General features: G+C 45.9%; 1 pseudogene; it reads left to right on the top strand.

Annotated features, from left to right (window-relative positions):
* The window catches only part of LOC124024477, a 104,685-nt pseudogene that overhangs the window by 4,692 nt on the left and 84,527 nt on the right, over window positions 1–15,466 (top strand).

The following is a 15,466-nucleotide window of genomic DNA, read 5'->3' as shown; positions in this document are numbered from 1 at the left end:
CTCTCTACTGGTCTGTTCTCAGAGTCTCTCTACTGGTCTGTTCTCAGTCTCTCTACTGGTCTGTTCTCAGAGTCTCTCTACTGGTCTGTTCTCAGTCTCTCTACTGGTCTGTTCTCAGAGTCTCTCTACTGGTCTGTTCTCAGTCTCTCTACTGGTCTGTTCTCAGAGTCTCTCTACTGGTCTGTTCTCAGAGTCTCTCTACTGGTCTGTTCTCAGAGTCTCTCTACTGGTCTGTTCTCAGTCTCTCTACTGGTCTGTTCTCAGAGTCTCTCTACTGGTCTGTTCTCAGAGTCTCTCTACTGGTCTGTTCTCAGAGTCTCTCTACTGGTCTGTTCTCAGTCTCTCTACTGGTCTGTTCTCAGAGTCTCTCTACTGGTCTGTTCTCAGAGTCTCTCTACTGGTCTGTTCTCAGAGTCTCTACTGGTCTGTTCTCAGTCTCTCTACTGGTCTGTTCTCAGAGTCTCTCTACTGGTCTGTTCTCAGAGTCTCTACTGGTCTGTTCTCAGAGTCTCTCTACTGGTCTGTTCTCAGTCTCTCTACTGGTCTGTTCTCAGAGTCTCTCTACTGGTCTGTTCTCAGAGTCTCTCTACTGGTCTGTTCTCAGAGTCTCTCTACTGGTCTGTTCTCAGTCTCTCTACTGGTCTGTTCTCAGAGTCTCTCTACTGGTCTGTTCTCAGAGTCTCTCTACTGGTCTGTTCTCAGAGTCTCTCTACTGGTCTGTTCTCAGTCTCTCTACTGGTCTGTTCTCAGAGTCTCTCTACTGGTCTGTTCTCAGAGTCTCTCTACTGGTCTGTTCTCAGAGTCTCTACTGGTCTGTTCTCAGTCTCTCTACTGGTCTGTTCTCAGAGTCTCTCTACTGGTCTGTTCTCAGAGTCTCTCTACTGGTCTGTTCTCAGAGTCTCTCTACTGGTCTGTTCTCAGTCTCTCTACTGGTCTGTTCTCAGTCTCTCTACTGGTCTGTTCTCAGAGTCTCTCTACTGGTCTGTTCTCACTGGTCTGTTCTCTCTCTACTGGTCTGTTCTCAGACTGGTCTGTTCTCAGAGTCTCTACTGGTCTGTTCTCAGTCTGTTTCTCTCTACTGGTCTGTTCTCAGAGTCTCTCTACTGGTCTGTTCTCAGAGTCTCTCTACTGGTCTGTTCTCAGAGTCTCTCTACTGGTCTGTTCTCAGTCTCTCTACTGGTCTGTTCTCAGAGTCTCTCTACTGGTCTGTTCTCAGAGTCTCTCTACTGGTCTGTTCTCAGTCTCTCTACTGGTCTGTTCTCAGAGTCTCTCTACTGGTCTGTTCTCAGTCTCTCTACTGGTCTGTTCTCAGAGTCTCTCTACTGGTCTGTTCTCAGTCTCTCTACTGGTCTGTTCTCAGTCTCTCTACTGGTCTGTTCTCAGAGTCTCTCTACTGGTCTGTTCTCAGTCTCTCTACTGGTCTGTTCTCAGAGTCTCTCTACTGGTCTGTTCTCAGAGTCTCTCTACTGGTCTGTTCTCAGATTCTCTCTACTGGTCTGTTCTCAGAGTCTCTCTACTGGTCTGTTCTCAGAGTCTCTCTACTGGTCTGTTCTCAGTCTCTCTACTGGTCTGTTCTCAGAGTCTCTCTACTGGTCTGTTCTCAGAGTCTCTCTACTGGTCTGTTCTCAGAGTCTCTCTACTGGTCTGTTCTCAGAGTCTCTCTACTGGTCTGTTCTCAGATTCTCTCTACTGGTCTGTTCTCAGTCTCTCTACTGGTCTGTTCTCAGAGTCTCTCTACTGGTCTGTTCTCAGAGTCTCTCTACTGGTCTGTTCTCAGAGTCTCTCTACTGGTCTGTTCTCAGAGTCTCTACTGGTCTGTTCTCAGATTCTCTCTACTTGTCTGTTCTCAGAGTCTCTCTACTGGTCTGTTCTCAGATTCTCTCTACTGGTCTGTTCTCAGAGTCTCTCTACTGGTCTGTTCTGGTCATAGTTCTATGAAGTGCTGTGTTGTTCTGTTCTGTCCTGGCACAACACCTCTGACTGATGAAACACGGTGTAACAGTAATGTCATCGGTCTCTGTGTAGTTTAAATGACCACCACACCTCTGATGAGGCATAGTGTAACAGTCCCAGTTATTCTTCTCAGAGAGTAAAGACCTGCAGCTCTGTCTACTTTCTGTGAAGATCTGCCTGCTGTCATTCCTTTCCTAATGACATTGTGTAACAGCGTTGTTCATCAGTCTTTCCCCTGACCTGTCATTCCCCTGTCCTGTCATTCCCCTGTCCTGACATTCCCCTGACCAGTCATTCCCCTGTCCTGTCATTCCCCTGACCAGTCTTTCCTCTGGCCAGTCTTTCCCCTGACCAGTCATTCCTCTGACCAGTCTTTCCCCTGTCCTGTCATTCCCCTGTCCTGTCATTCCCCTGACCAGTCATTCCTCTGACCAGTCATTCCTCTGGCCAGTCTTTCCCCTGTCCTGTCATTCCCCTGTCCTGTCATTCCCCTGACCAGTCATTCCCTAGCTACGATCAAACAAATCAAATTCCCTCTGTCCTGTCATTCCCCTGTCCTGTCATTCCCCTGACCAGTCATTCCCCTGACCAGCCATTCCTCTGACCAGTCATTACTCTGGTCAGTCTTTTTCCTGGCCTGTCATTCCCCTGTCCTGTCATTCCCCTGACCAGTCATTCCTCTGGCCAGTCTTTCCCCTGGCCTGTCATTCCCCCCCTGTCCTGTCATTCCCTGACCAGTCATTCCCCTGACCAGTCATTCCTCTGACCAGTCATTCCTCTGGCCAGTCTTTCCCCTGGCCTGTCATTCCCCTGTCCTGTCATTCCCCTGTCCTGTCATTCCCCTGACCAGTCATTCCCCTGGCCTGTCATTCCCCTGTCCTGTCATTCCCCTGACCAGTCATTCCTCTGGCCAGTCTTTCCCCTGGCCTGTCATTCCCCTGTCCTGTCATTCCCCTGACCAGTCATTCCCCTGACCAGTCATTCCTCTGACCAGTCATTCCTCTGGCCAGTCTTTCCCCTGGCCTGTCATTCCCCTGTCCTGTCATTCCCCTGTCCTGTCATTCCCCTGACCAGTCATTCCTCTGGCCAGTCTTTCCCCTGGTCTGTCATTCCCCTGTCCTGTCATTCCCCTGACCAGTCATTCCCCTGGCCTGTCATTCCCCCGGCCTGTCATTCCCCTGACCTCTCATTCCCCTGACCTACTACATAGTTCTCTGTGTAGTTCTACACCACTCCTCTGGTGATGATGTTGTCTAACAGTTATTATTTTGGCCATCTAACTTGTCTGTTATGTAGCCATTGTTATGACAGTGATCCCGCCCTGACATTGTGACTGATTTTGGATCAGATTTGGCAATATAAACTCAGCAAAAAAAGAAACACCCCTTAATCAGGACCCTCTCTTTCAAAGATAATTCGTGAAAATCGAAATAACTTCACAGATCTTCGTTGTAAAGGGTTTTAGCACTGTTTCCCATGCTTGTTCAATGAACCATAAACAATTCATGAACATGTACCTGTGGAACTGTCGTTAAGACACTAACAGCTTACAGACGGTGGGAAATTAAGATCACAATTATGAAAACTTAGGACACTAAAGAGGCCTTTCTACTGACTCTGAAAAACACGAAAAGAAAGATGCGCAGGGTCCCTGCTCATCTGCGTGAACGTGCCTTAGGTATGCTGCAAGGAGGCATGAAGACTGCAGATGTGGACAGGGCAATAAACTGCAATGTCCATACTGTGAGACGCCTAAGACAGCACTACAGTGAGACAGGACGGACAGCTGATCGTCCTCGCACTGGCAGAACACGTGTAACAACACCTGCACAGGATCGGTACATCCGAACATCACACATGTGGGACAGGTAGAGGATGGCAACAACAACTGCCCGAGTTACACCAGGAACGTACAATCCCTCCATCAGTGCTCAGACTGTCCGCAATAGGCTGAGGGCTGTACTGAGGGCTTGTAGGCCTGTTGTAAGACAGGTCCTCACCAGACATCACCTGCAACAATGTCACCTATGGGCACAAACCCACCGTCGCTGGACCAGACAGGACTGGCAAAAAGTGCTCTTCACTGACGAGTCGCGGTTTTGTCTCACCAGGGGTGATGGTCAGATTCGCGTTTATCGTTGAAGGAATGAGCGTTACACCGAGGCCTGTATTCTGGAGTGGGATCGGTTTGGAGGTGAAGGGTCCGTCATGGTCTGGGGCGGTGTGTCACATCATCATCGGACTGAGCTTGTTGTCATTGCAGGCAATCTCAACGCTGTGCGTTACAGGGAAGACATCCTCCTTCCTCATGTGGTACTCTTCCTGCAGGCTCATCCTGACATGACCCTCCAGCATGACAATGCCACCAGCCAGACTGCTCATTCTGAGCGTGATTTCCTGCAAGACAGGAATGTCGGTGTTCTGCCATGGCCAGCGTAGAGCCCGGATCTCAATCCCATTGAGCACGTCTGGGTTCTGTTGTGGGGTCCTGTTGGATCGGAGTGTGAGGGCTAGGGCCATTCCCCCCCAGAAATGTCCGGGAACTTGCAGGTGCCTTGGTGGAAGAGTGGGGTAACATCTCACAGCAAGAACGGGCAAATCTGCTGCAGTCCATGAAGAGGAGATGCACTGCAGTACTTAATGCAGCTGGTGGCCACACCAGATACTGACTGTTACTTTTGATTTTGACACCCCCCCCCCCTTTGTTCAGGGACACATTATTACATTTCTGCTAGTCAAATGTCTGTGGAACTTGTATAGTTAATGTCTCAGTTGTTGAATCTTGTTATGTTCATACATATATTTACACATGTTAAGTTTACTGAAAATAGTTGCGCAGTTGACAGTGAGAGGACATTTCTTTTTTTGCTGAGTTTAGTTGAAAAACGTGTTTGCTTGAATATCAAAACATGTACCTTTATAAGTGAATTACCAACTTGACTTTTGTTTAATCTTAGCTTGATGTATGGTATCTTGTTTCAGTCACTGACAGCCCATTCTATCGCTCAGGTCCATCGACAGTCAGTGGCCTACAGGTGTCTGGGACATCAGACAGCCTGGGAGTTTCCTGGCAGCCTGGCCCAGGGAGGACTGAGCGATTCCGGCTACTGCTCACTGACCGAGTGGGTGTGGTGAGGAACCTGACTCTGGAGAGCACCGCTAAAGACTACACTGTCACCGACCTGGTGCCAGGGCGCGTGTATAACATCACCATGGTGACGGAGGCAGGGGGACGCCAGAGTACCACCTCAAGACAAATCCAGACGGGTAAGGATTCAGTCATGATATGGGATTCATTGGAATGGACTCTCCTTAGATGATGTCAGCATCTGTAACAGCGACGTCACATCTATTGTACATAGGCCATCAGTAAATAGCCCACCCAATTTTACCTACCTCATCCCCATACTGTTTTTATTTATTTACTTTTCTGCTCTTTTGCACACCAGTATCTCTACCTGCACATGACCATCTGATCATTTATCACTCCAGTGTTAATCTGCTAAATTGTAATTATTTGCCTACCTCCTCATGCCTTTTGCACACAATGTACATAGACTCTCTTTTTTTTCTACTGTGTTATTGACTTGTTAATTGTTTACTCCATGTGTAACTCTGTGTTGTCTGTTCACACTGCTATGCTTTATCTTGGCCAGGTCGCAGTTGTACATGAGAACTTGTTCTCAACTAGCCTACCTGGTTAAATATAGGTGAAATAAATAAATAAATACAAAAATATTTGTAAATTAGGATCATCACTATATTTAGAAATAAAAATGTAATTGTAACTATTAAAGTCATACTGCACCAAATTTCAGGAAAGCGGTGATCAGCTATTTATTTTAAGCCTTGAGCTTCTCACATAGTCATCAGCCCACACGAATAATGGAATAGTGAGTATATGGGAAGATGCCAACCTCCCCTCTGCTCCCTACATCCTGTGGAGTATATATGGGAAGATGCCAAACTCTCCTCTGCTCCCTGCATCCTGTGGTTCTGAGTGTCCCTACCCAACCAAGCCTGCTTTCTTTCCTAACAGAGTCCCTACCCAACCAAGCCTGCTGTCTTTCCTAACAGAGTCCCTACCCAACCAAGCCTGCTTTCTTTCCTAACAGAGTCCCTACCCAACCAAGCCTGCTTTCTTTCCTAACAGAGTCCCTACCCAACCAAGCCTGCTTTCTTTCCTAACAGAGTCCCTACCCAACCAAGCCTGCTTTCTTTCCTAACAGAGTCCCTACCCAACCAAGCCTGCTTTCTTTCCTAACAGAGTCCCTACCCAACCAAGCCTGCTTTCTTTCCTAACAGAGTCCCTACCCAACCAAGCCTGCTTTCTTTCCTAACAGAGTCCCTACCCAACCAAGCCTGCTTTCTTTCCTAACAGAGTCCCTACCCAACCAAGCCTGCTTTCTTTCCTAACAGAGTCCCTACCCAACCAAGCCTGCTTTCTTTCCTAACAGAGTCCCTACCCAACCAAGCCTGCTTTCTTTCCTAACAGAGTCCCTACCCAACCAAGCCTGCTTTCTTTCCTAACAGAGTCCCTACCCAACCAAGCCTGCTTTCTTTCCTAACAGAGTCCCTACCCAACCAAGCCTGCTTTCTTTCCTAACAGAGTCCCTACCCAACCAAGCCTGCTTTCTTTCCTAACAGAGTCCCTACCCAACCAAGCCTGCTTTCTTTCCTAACAGAGTCCCTACCCAACCAAGCCTGCTTTCTTTCCTAACAGAGTCCCTACCCAACCAAGCCTGCTTTCTTTCCTAACAGAGTCCCTACCCAACCAAGCCTGCTTTCTTTCCTAACAGAGTCCCTACCCAACCAAGCCTGCTTTCTTTCCTAACAGAGTCCCTACCCAACCAAGCCTGCTTTCTTTCCTAACAGAGTCCCTACCCAACCAAGCCTGCTTTCTTTCCTAACAGAGTCCCTACCCAACCAAGCCTGCTTTCTTTCCTAACAGAGTCCCTACCCAACCAAGCCTGCTTTCTTTCCTAACAGAGTCCCTACCCAACCAAGCCTGCTTTCTTTCCTAACAGAGTCCCTACCCAACCAAGCCTGCTTTCCCAACAGAGTCCCTACCCAACCAAGCCTGCTTTCTTTCCCAACAGAGTCCCTACCCAACCAAGCCTGCTTTCTTTCCTAACAGAGTCCCTACCCAACCAAGCCTGCTTTCTTTCCTAACAGAGTCCCTACCCAACCAAGCCTGCTTTCTTTCCTAACAGAGTCCCTACCCAACCAAGCCTGTGTTACTCTTTAACTGTCCAGGATCGGTGTGAATTTTCCGCAATATATTCAGCCATCGTAAACCTCCGCCTTAGGCCTTAGGCTGACATTATTTATTCGTTTTTATCATCACCATTAGCTTTTTCAGAAGCAGCAGCTACTCTTCCTGGGGTCCACAAAAAACATGAAACACGATAAGTCACAAAACACTGATACACTGATAGACAAGGGCAGTCATATGTGACCGACCGGCTTGATTCGGTCTTATGGAGCAACATTTTAAATTGTGTTTCAATTTTTTTTTTAACTTTGGATAGAAGTAGAGACTCAGAGCTATAAAATGGTATATGTGTCACGCCCTGGTCTGTTTCACCTGTCTTTGTGCTTCACATTGTCACTTCACATGGCCTGCACTTGATTCCTGATAATATCATACACTGAGGTTGAGGAACATTGGGGAAGTAATTCTGCTTTGAAAGTTAATGAACTCTTAATCTCACTTTTGAGAAAATGACCTGTGAATGTTTTGGTTCATCTTCTTTGTCTCCACCCCCATTCAGCATCGTTCACACCCTCTTAAGCCTTAGCTCCGCCCATCTCTTTAAGGATTCACATGTGAGGCCATGTATTACACAAGACTAAAGGCTGGTTTATACTATGGGTGTAAATTTAATCTGGAGTGCCAGAGTGTACTCTGGGCGTTTGTAAACTCAGAATGTACTCTGGGCGTTTGTAAACTCAGAGCATTGTCAGTTTGTAAACTCAGAATGTACTCTGGGCGTTTGTAAACTCAGAGCGTTGTCAGTTTGTAAAGTCAGAATGTACTCTGGGCGTTTGTAAACTCAGTGTGTTGTCAGTTTGTAAACTCAGAATGTACTCTGGGCGTTTGTAAACTCAGAGCGTTATCAGTTTGTAAACTCAGAATGTACTCTGGGCGTTTGTAAACTCAGAGCGTTGTCAGTTTGTAAACTCAGAATGTACTCTGGGCGTTTGTAAACTCAGAGCGTTGTCAGTTTGTAAACTCAGAATGTACTCTGGGCGTTTGTAAACTCAGAGCGTTGTCAGTTTGTAAACTCAGAATGTACTCTGGGCGTTTGTAAACTCAGAGCGTTGTCAGTTTGTAAACTCAGAATGTACTCTGGGCGTTTGTAAACTCAGAGCGTTGTCAGATTGTCCGTTTGTAAACTCAATGTGTTGTCAGTTTGTAAACTCAGTGTGTTGTCAGATTGTCCGTTTGTAAACTCAATGTGTTGTCAGTTTGTAAACTCAGTGTGTTGTCAGATTGTCCGTTTGTAAACTCAGTGTGTTGTCAGTTTGTAAATTCAGAATGTACTCTGGGCGTTTGTAAACTCAGAGCGTTGTCAGTTTGTAAACTCAGAATGTACTCTGGGCGTTTGTAAACTCAGTGTGTTGTCAGTTTGTAAACTCAGAGTGTTGTCAGATTGTCCGTTTGTAAACTCAGTGTGTTGTCAGTTTGTAAACTCAGAGTGTTGTCAGACAGTCAGTTTGTAAACTCAGTGTGTTGTCAGTTTGTCCGTTTGTAAACTCAGTGTGTTGTCCGTTTGTAAACTCAGTGTGTTGTCAGTTTGTCCGTTTGTAAACTCAGTGTGTTGTCAGTTTGTAAACTCAGAGCGTTGTCAGATTGATCGTTTGTAAACTCAGAGTGTTGTCAGATTGTCCGTTTGTAAACTCAGTGTGTTGTCAGTTTGTCCGTTTGTAAACTCAGTGTGTTGTCAGTTTGTAAACTCAGAGTGTTGTCAGACAGTCAGTTTGTAAACTCAGAGTGTTGTCAGTTTGTAAACTCAGAATGTACTCTGGGCGTTTGTAAACTCAGAGCGTTGTCAGTTTGTAAACTCAGAATGTACTCTGGGCGTTTGTAAACTCAGAGCGTTGTCAGTTTGTAAACTCAGAATGTACTCTGGGCGTTTGTAAACTCAGAGCGTTGTCTGTTTGTAAACTCAGAATGTACTCTGGGCGTTTGTAAACTCAGTGTGTTGTCCGTTTGTAAAATCAGTGTGTTGTCAGATTGTCCGTTTGTAAACTCAGTGTGTTGTCAGATTGTCCGTTTGTAAACTCAGTGTGTTGTCAGTTTGTAAACTCAGTGTGTTGTCAGATTGTCCGTTTGTAAACTCAGTGTGTTATCAGTTTGTAAACTCAGAGTGTTGTCAGATTGTCAGTTTGTAAACTCAGTGTGTTGTCAGTTTGTAAACTCAGAGTGTTGTCAGATTGTCAGTTTGTAAACTCAGTGTGTTGTCAGATTGTCCGTTTGTAAACTCAGTGTGTTGTCAGATTGTCCGTTTGTAAACTCAGTGTGTTGTCAGTTTGTAAACTCAGAGTGTTGTCAGATTGTCAGTTTGTAAACTCAGTGTGTTGTCAGGTTGTCAGTTTGTAAACTCAGTGTGTTGTCAGATTGTCCGTTTGTAAACTCAGTGTGTTGTCAGATTGTCCGTTTGTAAACTCAGTGTGTTGTCAGATTGTCCGTTTGTAAACTCAGTGTGTTGTCAGTTTGTAAACTCAGAGTGTTGTCAGATTGTCCGTTTGTAAACTCAGAGTGTTGTCAGATTGTCTGTTTGTACATTCAGAGCGTTTTCGCACTCGGAGCGTTCAGAGCGCACACTGGACGCTCTGGCCGAGGAGTAGGGTTGTTCTGACGTCACAACGACAGTCAAACACCCAAGCTAACTGGCTAATGTTGGCTAGCTTGCTAACTACTTCCAGTACAATTGAGCGAACACCTCACTCTGACCATTTTACTCGCCCTAGCAGAGCTGGTTAGGCTGTTTTCATGTTATCCAAAGTGGAGACTGCAACTGTTCTGCTGGCAACAATTTAATTACGCTTTTTAGCCAACGTTTACTGACACCGGCAATATTCATCGGTGTTTGTAAATTCGTCAGTTATTCTGAGATTTGGCACACAGACGAGAGCGCTCTGAAATCAGAGTAGATATCCAGAGCGAATTTACCAGCTACGTCTATCGACAGTTGTCGCAGTGACATCATGAACATTCTATTGAAATGGTTACTTACGTAGTGGAGTCTTTTGTGTTTCGTCACGTAGATAGCTAGCTAGCTAAACAATGAACCACGATCCCAACTCATAACGTTACTACCCTGCATGAATCTGCAGGTAGCTAGCTAGCTAAACAATGAACCACGATCCCAACTCATAACGTTACTACCCTGCATGAATCTGCAGGTAGCTAGCTAGCTAAACAATGAACCACGATCCCAACTCATAACGTTACTACCCTGCATGAATCTGCAGGTAGCTAACTAGCTAAACAATGAACCACGATCCCAACTCATAACGTTACTACCCTGCATGAATCTGCAGGTAGCTAGCTAGCTAAACAAAGAACCACGATCTCAACTCATAACGTTACTACCCTGCATGAATCTGCAGGTAGCTAGCTAGCTAAACAATGAACCACGATCCCAACTCATAACGTTACTACCCTGCATGAATCTGCAGGTAGCTAGCTAGCTAAACAATGAACCACGATCTCAACTCATAACGTTACTACCCTGCATGAATCTGCAGGTAGCTAGCTAGCGAAACAATGAACCACGATCCCAACTCATAACGTTACTACCCTGCATGAATCTGCAGGTAGCTAGCTAGCTAAACAATGAACCACGATCCCAACTCATAACGTTACTACCCTGCATGAATCTGCAGGTAGCTAGCTAGCTAAACAATGAACCACGATCTCAACTCATAACGTTACTACCCTGCATGAATCTGCAGGTAGCTAGCTAGCTAAACAATGAACCACGATCCCAACTCATAACGTTACTACCCTGCATGAATCTGCGGGTAACTAGCTAGCTAAACAATGAACCACGATCCCAACTCATAACGTTACTACCCTGCATGAATCTGCAGGTAGCTAGCTAGCTAAACAATGAACCACGATCCCAACTCATAACGTTACTACCCTGCATGAATCTGCAGGTAGCTAGCTAGCTAAACAATGAACCACGATCCCAACTCATAACGTTACTACCCTGCATGAATCTGCAGGTAGCTAGCTAGCTAAACAATGAACCACGATCACAACTCATAACGTTACTACCCTGCATGAATCTGCAGGTAGCTAGCTAGCTAAACAATGAACCACGATCCCAACTCATAACGTTACTACCCTGCATGAATCTGCAGGTAGCTTGCTAGCTAAACAATGAACCACGATCCCAACTCATAACGTTACTTCCCTCATGAATCTGCAGGTAGCTAGCTAGCTAAACAATGAACCATGATCACAACTCATAACGTTACTACCCTGCATGAATCGGCAGGTAGCTAGCTAGCTAAACAATGAACCACGATCCCAACACATAACGTTACTTCCCTCATGAATCTGCAGGTAGCTAGCTAGCTAAACAATGAACCACGATCCCAACTCGTAACGTTACTACCCTGCATGAATCTGCAGGTAGCTTGCTAGCTAAACAATGAACCACGATCCCAACTCATAACGTTACTTCCCTCATGAATCTGCAGGTAGCTAGCTAGCTAAACAATGAACCACGATCCCAACTCATAACGTTACTACCCTGCATGAATCTGCAGGTAGCCAGCTAGCTAAACAATGAACCACGATCCCAACTCATAACGTTACTACCCTGCATGAATCTGCAGGTAGCTAGCTAGCTAAACAATGAACCACGATCCCAACTCATAACGTTACTACCCTGCATGAATCTGCAGGTAGCTAGCTAGCTAAACAATGAACCACGATCTCAACTCATAACGTTACTACCCTGCATGAATCTGCAGGTAGCTAGCTAGCTAAACAATGAACCACGATCTCAACTCATAACGTTACTACCCTGCATGAATCTGCAGGTAGCTAGCTAGCTAAACAATGAACCACGATCCCAACTCATAACGTTATTACCCTGCATGAATCTGCAGGTAGCTTGCTAGCTAAACAATGAACCACGATCCCAACTCATAACGTTACTTCCCTCATGAATCTGCAGGTAGCTAGCTAGCTAAACAATGAACCACGATCCCAACTCATAACGTTATTACCTTGCATGAATCTGCAGGTAGCTTGCTAGCTAAACAATGAACCACGATCCCAACTCATAACGTTACTACCCTGCATGAATCTGCAGGTAGCTAACCAACCAGGTTCAACGTTAGCTAGTTAACATTAGGCTATATTTTTTTCCTGTTTTTGCTATTTGCTGAGACGGGCTCCATCAAGATTGGAGAAGTGGTTTACCCAGACATCTCTCTTTTGGACAGATAATTATTCATGTTGTTGTTTGTTTAGTGTTTTCCAATTTTCCCAGAAGTGGTTAGAGTCTATGGATTCTTCAATTATATTGAGCTGATTACTGACGTGCTGTTCCCTCCTTTTCCATAGTGTATTTCTGTATTGTTTTAGTGATTCACCATAGTGAAGGCGTAGACTCAGGTTTTCCATAGTGTATTTCTGTAGGTTTTCACTATAGTAGACTCAGGTATTTCTATTTCTGTATTGTTTCAGTGATAGTCACAGGTTTTCCATAGTGTATTTCTGTATTGTTTCAGTGATTCACTATAGTGAAGGCGTAGACTCAGGTTTTCCGTAGTGTATTTCTGTATTGTTTTAGTGATTCACCATAGTGAAGGCGTAGACTCAGGTTTTCTGGATCTCTGTGTTTTTGGTTGGACAGGTTTCTCCATTTTCTGTCTTAGGTTTTTGCATTCTTCATCAAACTATTTGTCATTGTTGTTCATTTTCTTATGTTTTCTGTTTGACATTTTTTTATTTGATAGGGAAGCTGAGAGGTCAAATATACTGTTTAGGTTTTCTACTAATAGTGAAGTTTACACCTTCACTATTACAGTGAAACATTTTGTCCAGCTAGCGAAACAATGAACCACGATCCCAAGAAGTGGTCTAAAAGGGATTGAATTTGTCTCTCCCCTCTCTCTCCCTCCCTCTCTCCCTCTCCCTCCCCCTCTCTTTTCCCTCTCTCTTCCTCTCCTTCCCCCTCTCTCCTCTCTCTCCCCCCTCTCTCCCCTCTATCTCTCCCTCCCTCTTGCTCTCTCTCTCCCGCTATCTTTCTCTACCACCCTCTCTCTCCCTCTCTCTCTCCTCTCACTCCCTCCCCTGTCTCTCTCCCCTCCCTCTCCATCTCCCTCTCCATCTTCCTCTCCCTCTATCGCTCTCCCTCTCCCTCCCACCCTTCCCTCTCTCTCCTCCCATCTCTCTCCTCTCACTCCCTCCCCTGTCTCTCTCCCTCCCTCTCCATCTCCCTCTCCATCTTCCTCTCCCTCTATCGCTCTCCCTCTCCCTCCCACCCTTCCCTCTCTCTCCTCCCATCTCTCTCTCCTCTCACTCCCTCCCCCTGTCTCTCTCCCCTCCCTCTCCATCTCCCTCTCCATCTCCCTCTCCATCTTCCTCTCCCTCTATCGCTCTCCCTCTCCCTCCCACCCTTCCCTCTCTCTCCTCCCATCTCTCTCTCTCTCACTCCCTCCCCCTGTCTCTCTCCCCTCCCTCTCCATCTCCCTCTCCATCTCCCTCTCCATCTTCCTCTCCCTCTATCGCTCTCCCTCTCCCTCCCAACCTTCCCTCTCTCTCCTCCCTTCTCTCTTCCTCTCTAGTGCCCTATGCCGTCTCCAACCTGAAGCTAGAGAACAATAACACCCAGGACAGTTTGAGAGCATCATGGAGTCAACCCCAGGGTGATGTGGACTCTATAGTGGTGACCCTGTCCTCTTCTGGAACTACCCCTCTGGAGAAGACCCTGTCATCTGACACCACAAAGGCCCACTTCCACCAGCTGACACCTGGACGGACCTATCAGGTGTCTGTTGCCACCAAGAGCGGAGAGCTCTCCAACCAATCAACTGCCTCGGCTAACACAGGTGACCGTAGGCTTAACCAGGAAAACGTCATGTAGACCAGGACAAACTCTGTGTCGTGGTCAGGAGAACGTCTTGTCTCTGGTCCAACATGCTAACAATTAGTGCTCTCAGAAACCACCTGAAGCCTTTAGTTTGTTGAGAGGAACACTCTTCCTGTTGAAGAGGGCCTCTGCTATTAAAGCCAAGAGGATAAAGGAGGGGGTGAGATGGTAATTCCCCTCAAGTGTGACTGTTTCATTTAAACACTCTGTTATTGAGGGTTCAGCAAGAGCTCGTTGAGTGTCTCGATGATGTCTAAGATCATAACCATGTGATTACTATTCGTAGAATTAGTCCATTGTGTTGTCGTGTTAAGGCGTCTGCTTCCCAGCAGAAACAGAAGACTTCCTTCATTTATTATGATGACATTTGGTGATGTTTCTTTCTTAGGTGAGGGTTTTGTTTTTAGGTGAGGGGTTTTGTTTTTAGGTGAGGGGTTTTGTTCTCAGGTGAGGGGTTTTGTTTTTAGGTGAGGGTTTTGTTCTCAGGTGAGGGGTTTTGTTTTTAGGTGAGGGGTTTTGTTTTTAGGTGAGGGGTTTTGTTTTTAGGTGAGGGGTTTTGTTTTTAGGTGAGGGGTTTTGTTCTCAGGTGAGGGGTTTTGTTTTTAGGTGAGGGGTTTTGTTTTTAGGTGAGGGGTTTTGTTTTTAGGTGAGGGGTTTTGTTTTTAGGTGAGGGGTTTTGTTTTTAGGTGAGGGGTTTTGTTTTTAGGTGAGGGGTTTTGTTTTTAGGTGAGGGGTTTTGTTCTCAGGTGAGGGGTTTTGTTCTCAGGTGAGGGGTTTTGTTCTCAGGTGAGGGTTTTGTTTTTAGGTGAGGGGTTTTGTTTTTAGGTGAGGGGTTTTGTTCTCAGGTGAGGGGTTTTGTTCTCAGGTGAGGGTTTTGTTTTTAGGTGAGGGTTTTGTTTTTAGGTGAGGGGTTTTGTTCTCAGGTGAGGGGTTTTGTTTTTAGGTGAGGGGTTTTGTTTTTAGGTGAGGGGTTTTGTTTTTAGGTGAGGGGTTTTGTTTTTAGGTGAGGGGTTTTGTTTTTAGGTGAGGGGTTTTGTTTTTAGGTGAGGGTTTTGTTCTCAGGTGAGGGGTTTTGTTTTTAGGTGAGGGGTTTTGTTTTTAGGTGAGGGGGTTTTTTGAGGGGTTTTTTTTAGGTGAGGGGGGGTTTTGTTTTTAGGTGAGGGGTTTTGGTGAGGGGTTTTGTTTTTAGGTGAGGGGTTTTGTTTTAGGTGAGGGGTTTTGTTTTAGGTGAGGGGTTTTGTTTTTTTAGGTGAGGGGTTTTGTTCTCAGGTGAGGGGGGTGAGGGGTTTTGTTTTTAGGTGAGGGGTTTTGTTTTTAGGTGAGGGGTTTTGTTTTTAGGTGAGGGGTTTTGTTTTTAGGTGAGGGGTTTTGTTTTTAGGTGAGGGGTT

This window comes from Oncorhynchus gorbuscha, unplaced genomic scaffold, assembly GCF_021184085.1.
Source record: "Oncorhynchus gorbuscha isolate QuinsamMale2020 ecotype Even-year unplaced genomic scaffold, OgorEven_v1.0 Un_scaffold_1870, whole genome shotgun sequence".
Lineage (NCBI taxonomy): Eukaryota > Metazoa > Chordata > Actinopteri > Salmoniformes > Salmonidae > Oncorhynchus > Oncorhynchus gorbuscha.
The sequence above is the reverse complement of the archived record's forward strand: the minus strand, read 5'-3'. Positions and strand labels throughout refer to the sequence as shown.